The 15,414-nt window shown below is 40.0% G+C and overlaps 1 long non-coding RNA gene across 1 annotated transcript; it reads left to right on the top strand.

Annotated features, from left to right (window-relative positions):
- Positions 1 to 19: 19 nt before the first annotated feature.
- Positions 20 to 11,241, top strand: LOC138950347 (uncharacterized). The gene is made up of 2 exons (XR_011450616.1): positions 20 to 7,138; positions 7,292 to 11,241. It is a non-coding gene; the product is annotated as an uncharacterized lncRNA (long non-coding RNA).
- Positions 11,242 to 15,414: the final 4,173 nt, after the last annotated feature.

Raw genomic sequence — 15,414 nt, 5'->3', positions numbered from 1 at the left:
ATAGCAAGTGAGTGGTATATATATATCATCAATTTTATAGTAGATAACGGTGTAAAATACTTACCATGTTCATGTCCGTTATACGTTTTCAATATTCCATATGTGTCATTTAATTGTGTGTTGCTTGATGCCATGTATGTATGTGTATGTGTGTGTGTGTGTGTGTGTACATGACTTTAAATAAGCATGGATGGATGTGTGCACTCGATTGTGTGTGTGAACCATGTATATATTTTCTGTTGTCAATGTTGTCAATTAGATATGTTATACTATGCGTTTGAATCATTAAGTATTTTAGACGTCATACTTTTTTTCGTATCTTCACGATGGCTTTTTACCCGTTTAAATTTTAATGCTTCCAACTTTCAAAGCGCTGCACGGCTGGGAAGAGATGCGCACTTTTATCACTGTTGTTCATGTAGACGTAATCATGGATTCATGCAAACGTCATACCTGCTGTATTTTATTTTGTTTGTTTGTATAGTCGCGTGCGGTCGCGCAGTCTTTTTGGTCAGTTCCGATTACCTCCCATTGATGCGAAAACCTATATGACTGTTTTTTGTTATTTTTCTCTCTGTTAATTCACCAGTGGCTATGTAACATGTGTTATACCTTATAGGTTCCAGCGACTAAATATTTTTCCCCGGTGCAACCATAGACATGTACGTCATCATGATCTCCCCTTAATTTGACCGTTATTTTGGCTGTCTTAGTGAAATGGTAAGATATATCTCTATGTTTTTTACATGTAAGTGTTCGGAAAAAATACAGTTATAGCAGTTATGTACAAAAATAAGCAGCATATGCTCTTTTCGCCAAAGTAAAGTCCTTTTTTCTTCTGGTTTCTTATATGTGTCACAGCACACCGCAAGCTTTTAGGCGAATAGCAAGTGAGTGGTATATATATATCATCAATTTTATAGTAGGTAACGGTGTAAATTACTTGCCATGTTCATGTCCATTATACGTTTTCCATATTCCATATGTGTCATTTAATTGTGTGTTGCTTGATGCCATGTATGTATGTATGTGTGTGTGTGTGTACATGACTTTAAATAAGCATGGATGGATGTGTGCACTCGATTGTGTGTGTGAACCATGTATATATTTTCTGTTGTCAATGTTGTCAATTAGATATGTTATACTATGCGTTTGAATCATTAAGTATTTTAGACGTCATACTTTTTTTCGTATCTTCACGATGGCTTTTTACCCGTTTAAATTTTAATGCTTCCAACTTTCAAAGCGCTGCACGGCTGGGAAGAGATGCGCACTTTTATCACTGTTGTTCATGTAGACGTAATCATGGATTCATGCAAACGTCATACCTGCTGTATTTTATTTTGTTTGTTTGTATAGTCGCGTGCGGTCGCGCAGTCTTTTTGGTCAGTTCCGATTACCTCCCATTGATGCGAAAACCTATATAAGAAGATAGATAGATCTGTTTATCTGTTAATGGAACTCCAAAATATTCCATAGATTTGTTTACTTAATTTTTAAAAGATAAGTTCGAAACATTATCACCTGATAAGTCGCCGTATAACCTTATAGGTTCCAGCGACTAAATATTTTCCCCCGGTGCAACCATAGACATGTACGTCATCATGATCTCCCCTTAATTTGACCGTTATTTTGGCTGTCTTAGTGAAATGGTAAGATATATCTCTATGTTTTTTACATGTAAGTGTTCGGAAAAAATACAGTTATAGCAGTTATGTACAAAAATAAGCAGCATATGCTCTTTTCGCCAAAGTAAAGTCCTTTTTTCTTCTGGTTTCTTATATGTGTCACAGCACACTGCAAGCTTTTAGGCGAATAGCAAGTGAGTGGTATATATATATCATCAATTTTATAGTAGGTAACGGTGTAAATTACTTGCCATGTTCATGTCCATTATACGTTTTCCATATTCCATATGTGTCATTTAATTGTGTGTTGCTTGATGCCATGTATGTATGTGTGTGTGTGTGTACATGACTTTAAATAAGCATGGATGTGTGCACTCGATTGTGTGTGTGAACCATGTATATATTTTCTGTTGTCAGTTACATATGTTATACTATGCGTTTGAATCATTAAGTATTTTACACGTCATACTTTTTTTCGTATCTTCACGATGGCTTTTTACCCGTTTAAATTTTAATGCTTCCAACTTTCAAAGCGCTGCACGGCTGGGAAGAGATGCGCACTTTTATCACTGTTGTTCATGTAGACGTAATCATGGATTCATGCAAACGCCATACCTGCTGTATTTTATTTTGTTTGTTTGTATAGTCGCGTGCGGTCGCGCAGTCTTTTTGGTCAGTTCCGATTACCTCCCATTGATGCGAAAACCTATATGACTGTTTTTTGTTATTTTTCTCTCTGTTAATTCACCAGTGGCTATGTAACATGTGTTACAGAATTGCACCGGTGTAAGGGTTAACATTTTATTTTTCACCAAGAGAATATAATTCATTATATGCGGGATAATGTGCGGGGGGGGGGGGGGAGGGGTGCAAACAACATTTTCACAAGCACATAACCAACAAAATGACATCGCATGCGCAGCACACAAAGTGCGTAGCACGGGTACCACTAGTTTATTCTAATTTCGTTAATTGTGATCACATTTTAAGAGTAAACATGACATATGTATATATTTTTAGATTCAGAATGTGATGAAGAATACGATGCAATCAATTTTAAATCTGTTTGCAAAAAATCAATTTTAATGACAACTTTAATTAGCAAACTCATTAATTAAATTTTAAGCCTCCAAGCTGAAATGCAATACCAAAGTCCGGGCTTCGTCGAAGATTACTTGATCCAAATTTCAACCAATTTGGTTGAAAAATGAGAGCGTGACAGTGCCGCCTCAACTTTCACGAAAAGCCGGATATGACGTCATCAAAGACATTTATCAAAAAAATGAAAAAAACGTCTGGGGATATCATACCCAGGAACTCTCTAAAATTTCATAAAGATTGGTCCAGTAGTTTACTCTGAATCGCTCCACACACACACACACACACACACACACACACACACACACACACACACACACACCACCACGACCCTGGTCTCGATTCCCCCCTCTACGTTAAAACATTGAGTCAAAACTTGACTAAAGGTAAAAAGAACACACAATTTATAAAATGCACAATAGGCACACAAAGCAGCGCTTTCTTCAATCCCCCCGCGGGTTAGGGGGTGTCCCATATTGGGATGAAAAAGAATTTACCTGATGCTCCCTAGCATGCAATGTCGTAAGAGGCGACTAACGGATTCTGTTTCTCCTTTTACCCTTGTTAAGTGTTTCTTGAATAGAATATAGTCCATTTTTGTGAAGATTTTTAGTCAAGCAGTATGTAAGAAATGTTAAGTCCTTTAATTGTACTGGAAACTTGCATTCTCCCAGTAAGGTAATATATTAAGTACTACGTTGCAAGCCCCTGGAGCAAATTTTTGATTAGTGCTTTTGTGAACAAGAAACAATTGACAAGTGGCTCTATCCCATCTCCCCCCTCCCTCCTTCGCGATATAACCTTCGTGGTTGAAAACGACGTTAAACACCAAATAAAGAAAGAAAGTTTTCTTCAAGTAGTCAAACAATTGAATTTAACACGCAGAAAATTATATCGACATTTTCAAACTTCGACAGTTTTTTAATCCTCGACCTTTTTGGCTCACGTAAGTGTAGCCTATGCGATGATAAACTTTGTCTGTCTGTGCGTGCGTGCGTGCGTGCGTGCGTGCGTGCGTGCGTGTGTGTGTGTGTGTGTGATAGAAACTTTAACATTTCCGAGTCTATGGATAAAGCTCGCATAAGAAGATTACGTCTCGGTCAAAAGTGTTTGACGTGTGTGATAGAAACTATTTGAAGACGTCACATTATGACGTAAGAGGGTTAGACGTCACGCAAAGGAATTACTGACAGTCTCGGTCATTGTTATTGTGGGCGGGCCGAGACTAGTTGGCAGATCCAGGGTCTCGCTTTCTTGCACAGTTTCACCTATGCTTACTGTGTGTGTGTGTGTGTGTATGTGTGACGGAGTGATTGAGTTTGTGTTACTGTTTGTCGATTTCTTACGTGAGCCTTGAAGGCTTCGCCTCTTGTTTTATATTTAGTCAAGTTTTGACTAAATATTTTAACATCGAGGGGGAATCGAAACGAGGGTCGTGGTGTATGTGCGTGTGTGTGTGTGTGCGTGTGTGCGTGTGTGTGTGTCAGGCATGGGAATTGTCCGCCGAATGGCGGATTTCCGCCGAATTTTTTTTTTGTTCCGCCGAAAATGCAAAAGTGTCCGCCGAAAAAATAAAGGGGCGAGGCACACAAAAAAAGCACCGGTTACTTTGGCCTTTGCGCAAAAGCCCGCGAAAACTTTCCGTACTTTGTTCACGCACTGCTACCGCCCGCCTCAGTTATTGAACTATTATGTTTGAAAGTAAACCAGATTGCACAGATTGTGTTACAAGTTACATTTTCCTGTTTGTCTCAACAGATACATTTTTTTACAAATTTAAACCATATATAATACATGTAAGCAAAATTTGGTACATTTTTGTACTAAAAACTCTGATTCTAAAAACAGAATTTAATGGCAAACTTGGAGCTCAGATGACACCAGATTGCACCATCTGGGTTCTTTGGAGAAAAAAAATTTCCGGGGGGGGGCATGCCCCCGGACCCCCCTAGTAAGGCTAGGCGCTTCGCGCCGTCGACTTGACGCTTCGCGTCTTCAGTTATAAATTTTCCGCCTTTTTTACAATTTTCAATTCCCATGCCTGGTGTGTGTGTGTAGAGCGATTCAGACTAAACTACTGGACCGATCTTTATGAAATTTGACATGAGAGTTCCTGGGTATGAAATCCCCATACGTTTTTTTCATTTTTTTGATAAATGTCTTTGATGACGTCATATCCGGCTTTTCGTGAAAGTTGAGGCGGCACTGTCACGCCCTCATTTTTCAACCAAATTGGTTGAAATTTTGGTCAAGTAATCTTCGACGAAGCCCGGAGTTCGGTATTGCATTTCAGCTTGGTGGCTTAAAAATTAATTAATGACTTTGGTCATTAAAAATCGGAAAATTGTAAAAAAAATTAAAAATTTATAAAACGATCCAAATTTACGTTTATCTTATTCTCCATCATTTGCTGATTCCAAAAACATATAAATATGTTATATTCGGATTAAAACCAAGCTCTGAAAATTAAATATATAAAAATTATTATCAAAATTAAATTGTCCAAATCAATTTAAAAACACTTTCATCTTATTCCTTGTCGGTTCCTGATTCCAAAAACATATAGATATGATATGTTTGGATTAAAAACACGCTCAGAAAGTTAAAACAAAGAGAGGTACAGAAAAGCGTGCTATCCTTCTTAGCGCAACTACTACCCCGCTCTTCTTGTCAATTTCACTGCCTTTGCCATGAGCGGTGGACTGACGATGCTACGAGCATACGGTCTTGCTGAAAAATGGCAGCTACTTGACTAAATATTGTATTTTCGCCTTACGCGACTTGTTTAATGTTTGACCTTTTCAAGTCAATCCTCGACCTGTTGTCCCTTAGACGATTTGCTGTTGACCTTTTGTCACCTTCGACCTTTTGTCGCCCTCGACCTTTTGATTCTTGACCAAATGTCCTCGATCTGTTGTGCCTCGACATTGTAAACCTCGACCTTTTGTAACCAATATAGGTGTGTCGATCTGTGTGTGTTTTTGTCACTTTGTGTGTGATTTTGCCGGTATTTGTCACTGGGCGAAAATAAGGGGCGTTGCAATTTACAAAACTACTCAAAATACCAACACAAATTCAAGTTTCAATGGGTTTATTACATTACATCGACTCTCCGATTTTCAGTGGCACGCAGCTTGGATTCTTCTTGTCAGTTTCACTGTTTTGGACTAAAATCAAGTACACAGTTGTGTTATTATTCTGCTGTGGCGGTAAAGGCAGATAGTGTGTGTTCTGTTCATGTTTTGGTATCACTTAGGAAATGTTCTTTCTTCGAAAGGGACTAGCAGACGAACTTTTGCACCTGTGTTCCAACGTTAAAAACTGTATGAAGTTCAGGTTTCTGGGGCAAAATAAGGTATGAAACCGCTATCTGTTCTTTAAATTGATGAGATGCGTGCACTTGGTTGCGTGTGATCTGTTTATAAAATGAAATATTGTCGAAAACTAACCGTCGGATTGCAGTCTTTTGTCCATGCAACTACTCTTATCGCTAGACAGAGTACGAGAGTTACTTGCCTTGGAAGTTTGCTTGCACTCATAAGAGATCTAAAGCGAGTTTCTCTGCACTGATCGTTAGATTTGGATTTAGAAAACAACCAAACTTATGGATTTTATATGGAGATTAATGTGTTCAAGCCTGTAGTTGCCAGTTTAAATGCAGTTTATGTTTGTATTAATTGTTCCGTCGCGATATAACCTTCGTGGTTGAAAACGACGTTAAACACCAAATAAAGAATGTATTAATTGTTTGGTCTAGAGATGGATATTTCGTACATTTGAGCGTTCGGAACTTCGCTAAAGTAGTTCCCTCAAAGTCTAGCTCATCAACCTGTGAGCTATCAAGGATTCAGGCCCGTTGTTGGGTAAGTGATTTTGGTTGTTGGGTAAGTTACCGAAAAATAACTAGCCCTACACGTTTACAGACCGGCACGGTTGGCCTAGTGGTGAGGCGTCCGCCCCGTGATCGGGAGGTCGTGGGTTCGAACCCCGGCCGGGTCATACCTAAGATTTTAAAATTGGCAATCTAGTGGCTGCTCCGCCTGGCGTCTGGCATTATGGGGTTAGTGCTAGGACTGGTTGGTCCGGTGTCAGAATAATGTGACTGGGTGAGACATGAAGCCTGTGCTGCGACTTCTGTTTTGTGTGTGGCGCACGTTAAATGTCAAAGCAGCACCACCCTGATATGGCCCTTCGTGGTCGGCCGGGCGTTAAACAAACAAAAAACACGTTTACGGCAGAGAGAAAGAACTTAGCAGGGGGGGGGGGGGGGGGGGGGGAATAATGCTGGTTTAATATTGTCAAAGAATAAACCAAAGACACTAGAAGAGAAAGTGGAGGTAGCAAAGTAATTAGCGGGGTGACGCTGGCAGGTGATTTATATCGCAAAGTCGAGATCGCGTTGGTACCGCTAGGTCTGTTTTATGTTCGCCATCCTTGGTGGTGTCAGGGTTGATGATAGCTAGGTCTGTTTGATGTTCGCCATCCTTGGTGGTGTCAGGGTTGATGATAGCTAGGTCTGTTTGATGTTCGCCATCCTTGGTGGTGTCAGGGTTGATGATAGCTAGGTCTGTTTGATGTTCGCCATCCTTGGTGGTGTCAGGGTTGATGATAGCACACAGAGGAAACAGGGGTGGGAGCACGTACGTTAGTCTCTGGCAGAGGGTCATAAGAGGCTTTAGGTTTCAGTGCGTTTTAAGGTTTAGAAAATAGTTCCTAATGAATTAATTGATGAATATTAATAAAAGCACAGGGTTTGATGTGGTTTTTGTTGTATGGTTTGACTATGTAATTAAGCATGTGTTGTATTATTGACTCACATGCGAAGCAAAAGTGAGTCTATGTACTCGCCCGAGTCGTCCGTCCGTCCGTCCAACGTTTGATATTTCTTGGACACTATTCAGTCTATCAGTACCAAATTTGGCAAGATGGTGTATGATGACAAGGCCCCAAAAAACATACATAGCATCTTGACCTTGCTTCAAGGTCAAGGTCGCAGTGGCCATGAATGTTGTCTAAAAAACAGCTATTTTTCCCATTTTCTCTGAAGTTTTTGAGATTGAATACCTCACCTATATATGATATATAGGGCAAAGTAAGCCCCATCTTTTGATACCAGTTTGGTTTACCTTGCTTCAAGGTCAAGGTCACAGGAGCTCTTCAAAGTTGGATTGTATACATATTTTCAAGTGACCTTGACCCTGAACTATGGAAGATAACTGTTTCAAACTTAAAAATTATGTGGGGCACATGTTATGCTTTCATCATGAGACACATTTGGTCACATATGATCAAGGTCAAGGTCACTTTGACCCTTATGAAATGTGACCAAAATAAGGTAGTGAACCACTAAAAGTGACCATATCATGGTAGAAAGAGCCAATAAGCACCATTGTACTTCCTATGTCTTGAATTAACAGCTTTTTGTTGCATGACCTTGGATGACCTTGACCTTGGGTCAAGGTCACATGTATTTTGGTAGGAAAAATGTGTAAAGCAGTTCTTAGTGTATGATGTCATTGCTAGGTTTAGTTATTTGACCTTGACCCTGAAGGTCAAGGTCATGTCAAGGTCAAGCATGTGAGTCGTATGGGCTTTGCCCTTCTTGTTATGTGAACAGCTCAGATCATGGGTCAATAAAGTGTTACACAGATGGTCAAAACTAAAGTACAAGATATTGCACTGAAAGTGGAACTACACTGTTGCTTAGTGTCTGTATGAAGCTACAAGGTGAAAATAGAAAAAGAAAAACACGATTCTTGACTTTGATGGGGTTTTTCTGCTTGTAAGCACATATTCTTCTACTCATCACAGCATGCCCCATTATTGAGTTTAAAACACCAATTAAATTTGTTTTGAATAAAACTCACAATTTTACAATAAGAATTTAGAGACCTGAATCAATTAGGTATATCCTACTTAGTTTGACTTTTGCAAAACTAAGTAATTACACATTTAATTGAATCAGTCAGACAGACGGAGACATAGAGAGACAGACAGAGGGCAAACAGAAATCTGAGAAAGAAACCCCTTTAAAAATGTTACCATGTTTGAAATGAAACATCGCAAGGTGAAGCCATAATTCATCACCTTTCAGTATGACGTCATGAGCGTGTTCCACACTTGAAATGACGTGTTTTTATCACGTTGTCAGCTGCACGGAGCTTGGAAGTATAATTTCCATTCAACGATCCGAGTTTGTTAAGTTTTAGCCTATTTTCAACGTCAAACACCATGAAACTATATATATTTGGAATCAGAAAATGGTAAGGAATAGATAGAAGTTGTTTTTAAGTGTCTTTTTTCATAAATAAAGATAGTGGTTATTTATCGGTTTTCTTCATTTTTAAGCATAATTATCAATACAAAACAACAAAACTATATAGTTTTAGATACAGGACGCAATAGGGAATACACCAATATAAATTTTTTGTTTCAAATATTAGTTTTTAAAAATTTGAAAAAATGACATATTTCGAACAAACATTTCAATAACAAAACTTTAAGTGACCAAACTGAAATGCAATCCCATAATCCGGCCTAGATCTGAGATTGTGTGATAAGAAATTCGATCAAATTGATGAAAAACTGTAACTGTGAAAGTGCTGCCTAGACCTTTTGGCAAACGGTAAAATATGACGTCATCAAACTGTCCTATCAATAAACGGAAAAACCTTCTATGAGAAAATCCAGTCAAAAATATCCATATCAAATTTCATAAAGATCCACTCCGTAGTTTTTGAGATATGATCTGCAGTGTGAAAAAACGCCCATAACGCCCAAAACGCAAACTCATTTGTCATGATTTGGTCGTGTTCTGCTGATACTATAATGTTTTTCTTTCCTAAAACACACTATAATAGTAGCCTTTCCCAATGTCTATGCTAAAACTGACTTGTCTGAGTTGTCAATGATTTTGCTACAGTGTGAGAACACAATCTCACGCCCATAACGCTGTGACACGAAAACTCATTTGGTCGTGTTCTGCCGATACTGTAATGTTTTTCTTTCTTAAAACACACTATAATAGTAGCCCTTCCCAAATGCAATGCTAAAAATGACTGGTCTGTGTTGTCAATGATTTTCTGCGAGAATGCGATCTATCTGTTTGTCGCAAAGACCGTGTGACACGAAAGTTATGAGCGGAAGACAAATCTGCTGAGTGCAATTACGTTTCAGAAGATAGTTGGTTAAAACAGTTTATCACTCAGACACGCAAAGGAACACTATAACTTTATTATTCAGGCCATATTTGCTTTCCTTTGTCATGTATGAAAGTACTGGCCTTGGTTGAAGAAAGTGACCTGTCGCTGTGCAACAAATTTGTCGCCATTTTCCGCCGTGTTTTGTAAATAAAACGTGTTTACTACCCACACATACAAAACGATGCTGTTGGTTCTTTTTATTTTCTTATTGTTTGATTCATGCTTAGCAGTTTAGTATGCTTTGTTTTTTTCTCAATTCAATGGATGGCTATAAAATAAGCATTTAAATGTGAAGGTGTTAAAATTACCCATGATCTGAGCTGTTCACTTATACATGTAAGAAATGCAGTGTTTTAGTTGTGTGAGTTAAAAGTCAAGTGTATGAATACTGCAGCCACAAAGCATGGGAACTATTTTGAAAAATGAAAGAGGGGGACATTGGAAAGAGAACGGAGTCGGTGCCAGGGTTCCAGAGACGCAAGATACTAAATCGGCCAAGACTGGAACTGGAGAAAGAGAACACGTCAGTGAAGAACTGTGGTATTCATCTCACAAGGAACCCCCCGCGGGTTAGGGGGAAGAATTTACGCGATGCTCTCCAGCAATGTAAGGGGTGACTAACGGATTTTGTTTCTCCTTTTACCCTTGTTAAGTGTTTCTTGTATAGATTATAGTCAATGTTTGTAAAGATTTTAGTCAAGCAGTATGTAAGAAATGGTAAGTCCTTTGTACTGGAAATTTGCATTCTCCCAGTAAGGTCATATATTGTACAACGTTGCAAGCCCCCGGAGCAATTATTTTGATTAGTGCTTTTGTGAACAAGAAACAATTGACAAGTGGCTCTATCCCATCCCCCCCCCCCCCCTTTGCGATATAACTTGAACGGTTGAAAACGACGTTAAACACCAAATAAAGAAAGAAAGATCTGAACTGAACTGATCATACTGAACTGTTCGTGTCGTCTTCTCAGAAACCCTAATAAGTGTGTAACCAAGAACTCTATGATATCTATTCAGTGAACCCAAAATTGCACCGACCACACAAGATATATATATATATATATATTGACATCCACTGAAAGCAGAGGACCACCACCAACATTCCGTATCTGAGACTCGAAGAGAGATATTGTGACATTGGTGTGGGTGTGTGTGATTGTGCGAAATCAGTGCAGCAGTTAAAAACCTGGCCAGGTAAGGTGAAATATTATATTTTATATTTCTGTTTTCCCGGGAAACCTTAGTGTTTGTAAAATTTTAGTTTTTGTTTATAGTTCAAGATTATTTGGTCAATTGTGAATTGAATTAACTTTACATGGTTTAAAATTGTGTTTATGTTGATGAGAATGCGTATGCACATTTCTATGTTGTACGGAAGAAGCTAAAAGATGTCCAATTGAGTGGGCGCATGCGTGTCTAGTTTAAATAAGTCAAGTGTTAGAGAAAATATCATTGTTCCTAAATATTACATCCACATCAAAACATTAATCCTATCTCGCCACCTTTGACAATTATGCAGCACCCAAGGAGTACGGTACTGTATTAGACTCGATAGGCAGCACCCCATGTTATGTTGGTGTTACAGCTTGCTCAAATGCCTATTTACACTATGTTATGTTGGTGTTAGGCTTGATTCTTATTGTACAAAACACACCATGTTATGGCGTTACAATAATTGTTTTCCCCTGGAACTTGTTTTGGTGTCTGAATGGAAAGCATGATGTTTGGGAAGTGTGTGCGGGGTTCATGCTTGAATATTGCACTTTGCTGACTAGTCACAGGTTAATTTACATTTAACAATATTAGTTTCATATGCATCATCTCTTGACACATTATGTAAACATCTTAACATTAACTCTTTGGTTGTAAAAGTATTGCACTTTGTTCAAACAGGACAAAAACAAAAATGCTGACGGTGATAAACCGAATGACACAACCATGTTGCTTTTGTTTTTGTGTGTTTTTGTTTTTTCAAGTTCAAATGATGAGGCCGGTGTGGAGGAAGAGAAGGTGTGCCGCCGAAAGCAACTAATCTTAAGTGTTCACACACACACACACACACACACACACACACATACACAAACACACACACACCCACATACACACACAATCACACACCCACACACACGGGTATACCCTGATCATAGCAGTCAAACCGACTGACACACACACACAATCACACACCCACAAACACACACACACACCCACATACACCAACACACACGCAAACACACACACACCCACATACACAAACACACACGCAAACACACACACACACCCACATACACAAACGCACACACAAACACACACACACATACACCAACACACACACACACACAAACAAACACACATACACACACACACACACCCACATACACACACACACACGCAAACACACACACACCCACATACACAAACACACACCCACATACACAAACACACACACAAACACACACATACAAACACACACATACACCAACACACACACACACACAAACAAACACACACACACACACACACACACACACACACACACACACGGGTATACCCTGATCATAGCAGTCAAACCGACTGACACACACACACAATCACACACCCACATACACAAACACACACACAAACAATCACACACCCACACACACGCAAACACACACACACCCACATCCACCAACACACACGCAAACACACACACACACCCACATACACAAACACACACACAAACTCACACGCACAAACACACACATACACCAACACACACACACACACAAACAAACACACACACAAACAATCACACACCCACACACACGCAAACACACACACACCCACATACACAAACACACACACAATCACACACACATACCCACATACACAAACACACACATATAAACACACACATACACCAACACACACACACACACAAACAAACACACACACACACACACACACCAACACACACACACACACAAACAAACACACACACGCACACACACACACACACACACACACACACCCACATCCACCAACACACACACATACACATACACCAACACACACATACACAACCATATACACCCAATTTTGCACTTTCAAATCGTGTGTAAGAGCGCGCGTACGCGTGTCTATGAGAGAGAGAGAGAGAGAGAGAGAGAGAGAGAGAGAGAGAGAGAGAGAGAGAGAGAGAGAGAGAGAGAGAGAGAGAGCTGTAGTGTTTGAGAATCTGTTACCATCGAAGGGAAGCAACTGCTATAGATGTGTTAAGTAACTAACGAGAGTTAGGTCCCTTGTTACATACACTGATCATCTTCATGGCTGACAATAAACACAGCTTGCCCCCTCAAACCATCGTTTGTCGGCTTTATCGTGTACATGCATGGTGAACGTGTACCCACCTTCATCACAGACATCATATTGGCGACGAGGTAAATTATTTTACATACATATATCGGCTCTACCTTGTGCAAGAACTTTGTAATTTCACTTTTCTGACTTGGCACGTGCTTCTCAACTTCCAACATGGCTGAACAGTTATCTGCACTACCTACTTATCCTTCGTTTGACTGTTCGTCTGATGGCGTGTCTATCAGATGGAGCAAGTGGATCGTAAGACTAGAGAACCTGTTCGTTGCATTCAACATTGCCAACGACAAGAGGAAGAAAGCGTTGCTGCTTACGTACGCTGGGAACGATCTGAATGACATTGTGGACTCTTTTCCAGCTGCTGATCTGACCCCTCGGGATGGTGAGACTCACTTCCAGAAACTTGTTGATCGTATCAATGAACATTGTAACCCACAGATCAACAGAGAGTATCAGGTATTTACCTTCAGACAGCTCACGCAAACATCTGACAGTGTTGACATTTTTTATCAACAGCTGAAACGACATGCCTCTCTCTGTAACTTTGCAAACATTGAGTCTGAAATTAAATCGCAGCTGATAACCGGTTGCAAAGTGTCGTATAATAATGTTATTTGTTGACACAAAGGCAAAACATGTTGTTCATGTTTTCAGTGGTTTATTCAGGAAGCCGCAAGCGTAGGAAGGCATAGCGCATGCGCGTGCATTATACGATACAGAGCTATGCGACATTTTTAGGTTTACTTATGTTATGGTTTCGTATACTCGATCGTAGTGTAGGCAATCATATTACATCTCCCTTTCCAAGATAAAAATTCCATACAGGGAGTTATGCTGGATTGTTTCAAACAAATGTCTTTCCTATTTCAATGTTAATACATCAAGAGCACACAATATTGTTGAACATTTCTGAGTCTGTTTTCAGCTTTGGAGTGTTCATGTTACAAGTTTGTATTATTAACATTACATAGTTGCTTCAGGTAAAAATGCTGGAAACACGATTTGACTAAAATTGTCTTTGGCACATATGATGACATCTTCTGGAACTGTCTTTGGATTGTTCAGCTGGCTGTGGTCAGATAACAAAGAGATATGGAATATCCAGCTGCTATGCACTATAATGTGTAACCTGCTACACGGTTACTTACACACAGGTGTGACAGCCTACATACACATGCTGTTCACCTATAACAGGCCATGAATTTCACAACTAAAAGCATACTAATGCTTCTACCAACTTTAAACACAACTGCTCATACTTTGGCAGATACTAGACAAATAGAACAGCCTAGCTACACATGCTGTCTACTTGTGCACAGGCCATGGGTTTATTCTTTATATCTAACAGGTTGGTTGATCTTTCTACCACTACGAGTGAACACAGCAGATGGCTCTGGTGCTGCTGCTGGTGAGGGTGCAGCTGGGGTGTTGACGGTTGGAGATGCTGTGTTATTTACTGGGGCTCTGACTGGGGTGTTGGCTGGGGTGTTGACTGAAGTGTTGACTGGAGTCGGAGTTTTATCAGCAACCGGCGAGTCTGTGTTTTCAGTTAATTGTTGCTGTGGCGAGTTTCTGATGTTGACTCTGTTTCTTCTCATTATTCTTCCGGTTGGTGTTTCTATCAGGTATGACCTTGGTTCCTGACATTTCTCTTTGACCACCGCTTCCTTCCATTTGCTTGAAGGTTGGTCTTGGAATCTGACGCGCTGGCCTGGGGTCAGTTGTGGCAAGTCCTTAGCATTGGTGTCGTGGTATGACTTCTGGTTGTCTTGGCGGTGCTGTAGTCTTTCGCGAATGAGGTCGTCGGTTGGGTTTCCGGTGTGTCGAGTAGGAAGATTTCCACGAGGTTTTCTTCCGGTGATCAGCTCTGAGGGACTAGGAATTTTGGGGGAAACTGGAGTTGTGCGAAGGCACAATAGGGTAAGGTCAGGGTCACTGCCGTCCTGTTTTGCCTTGATGAGAGCTTGCTTTACTGTCTGCACCTGTCTCTCAATGAAGCCATTTGACTTGGGGTAGATGGGGGAAGAAGTGACATGGTCAAAACACCACTCCTTGGCGAACTCTTGAAATGCTTTTGCCGAAAACTGGGGCCCGTTGTCCGATTTGAGCGTTTTGGGAATTCCGTGCTCG

Source organism: Littorina saxatilis, linkage group LG16 (assembly GCF_037325665.1).
Source record: "Littorina saxatilis isolate snail1 linkage group LG16, US_GU_Lsax_2.0, whole genome shotgun sequence".
NCBI classification, from domain to species: domain Eukaryota; kingdom Metazoa; phylum Mollusca; class Gastropoda; order Littorinimorpha; family Littorinidae; genus Littorina; species Littorina saxatilis.
Note: the sequence above shows the minus strand (reverse complement) of the source record. Positions and strands in the feature narration are given on the sequence as shown.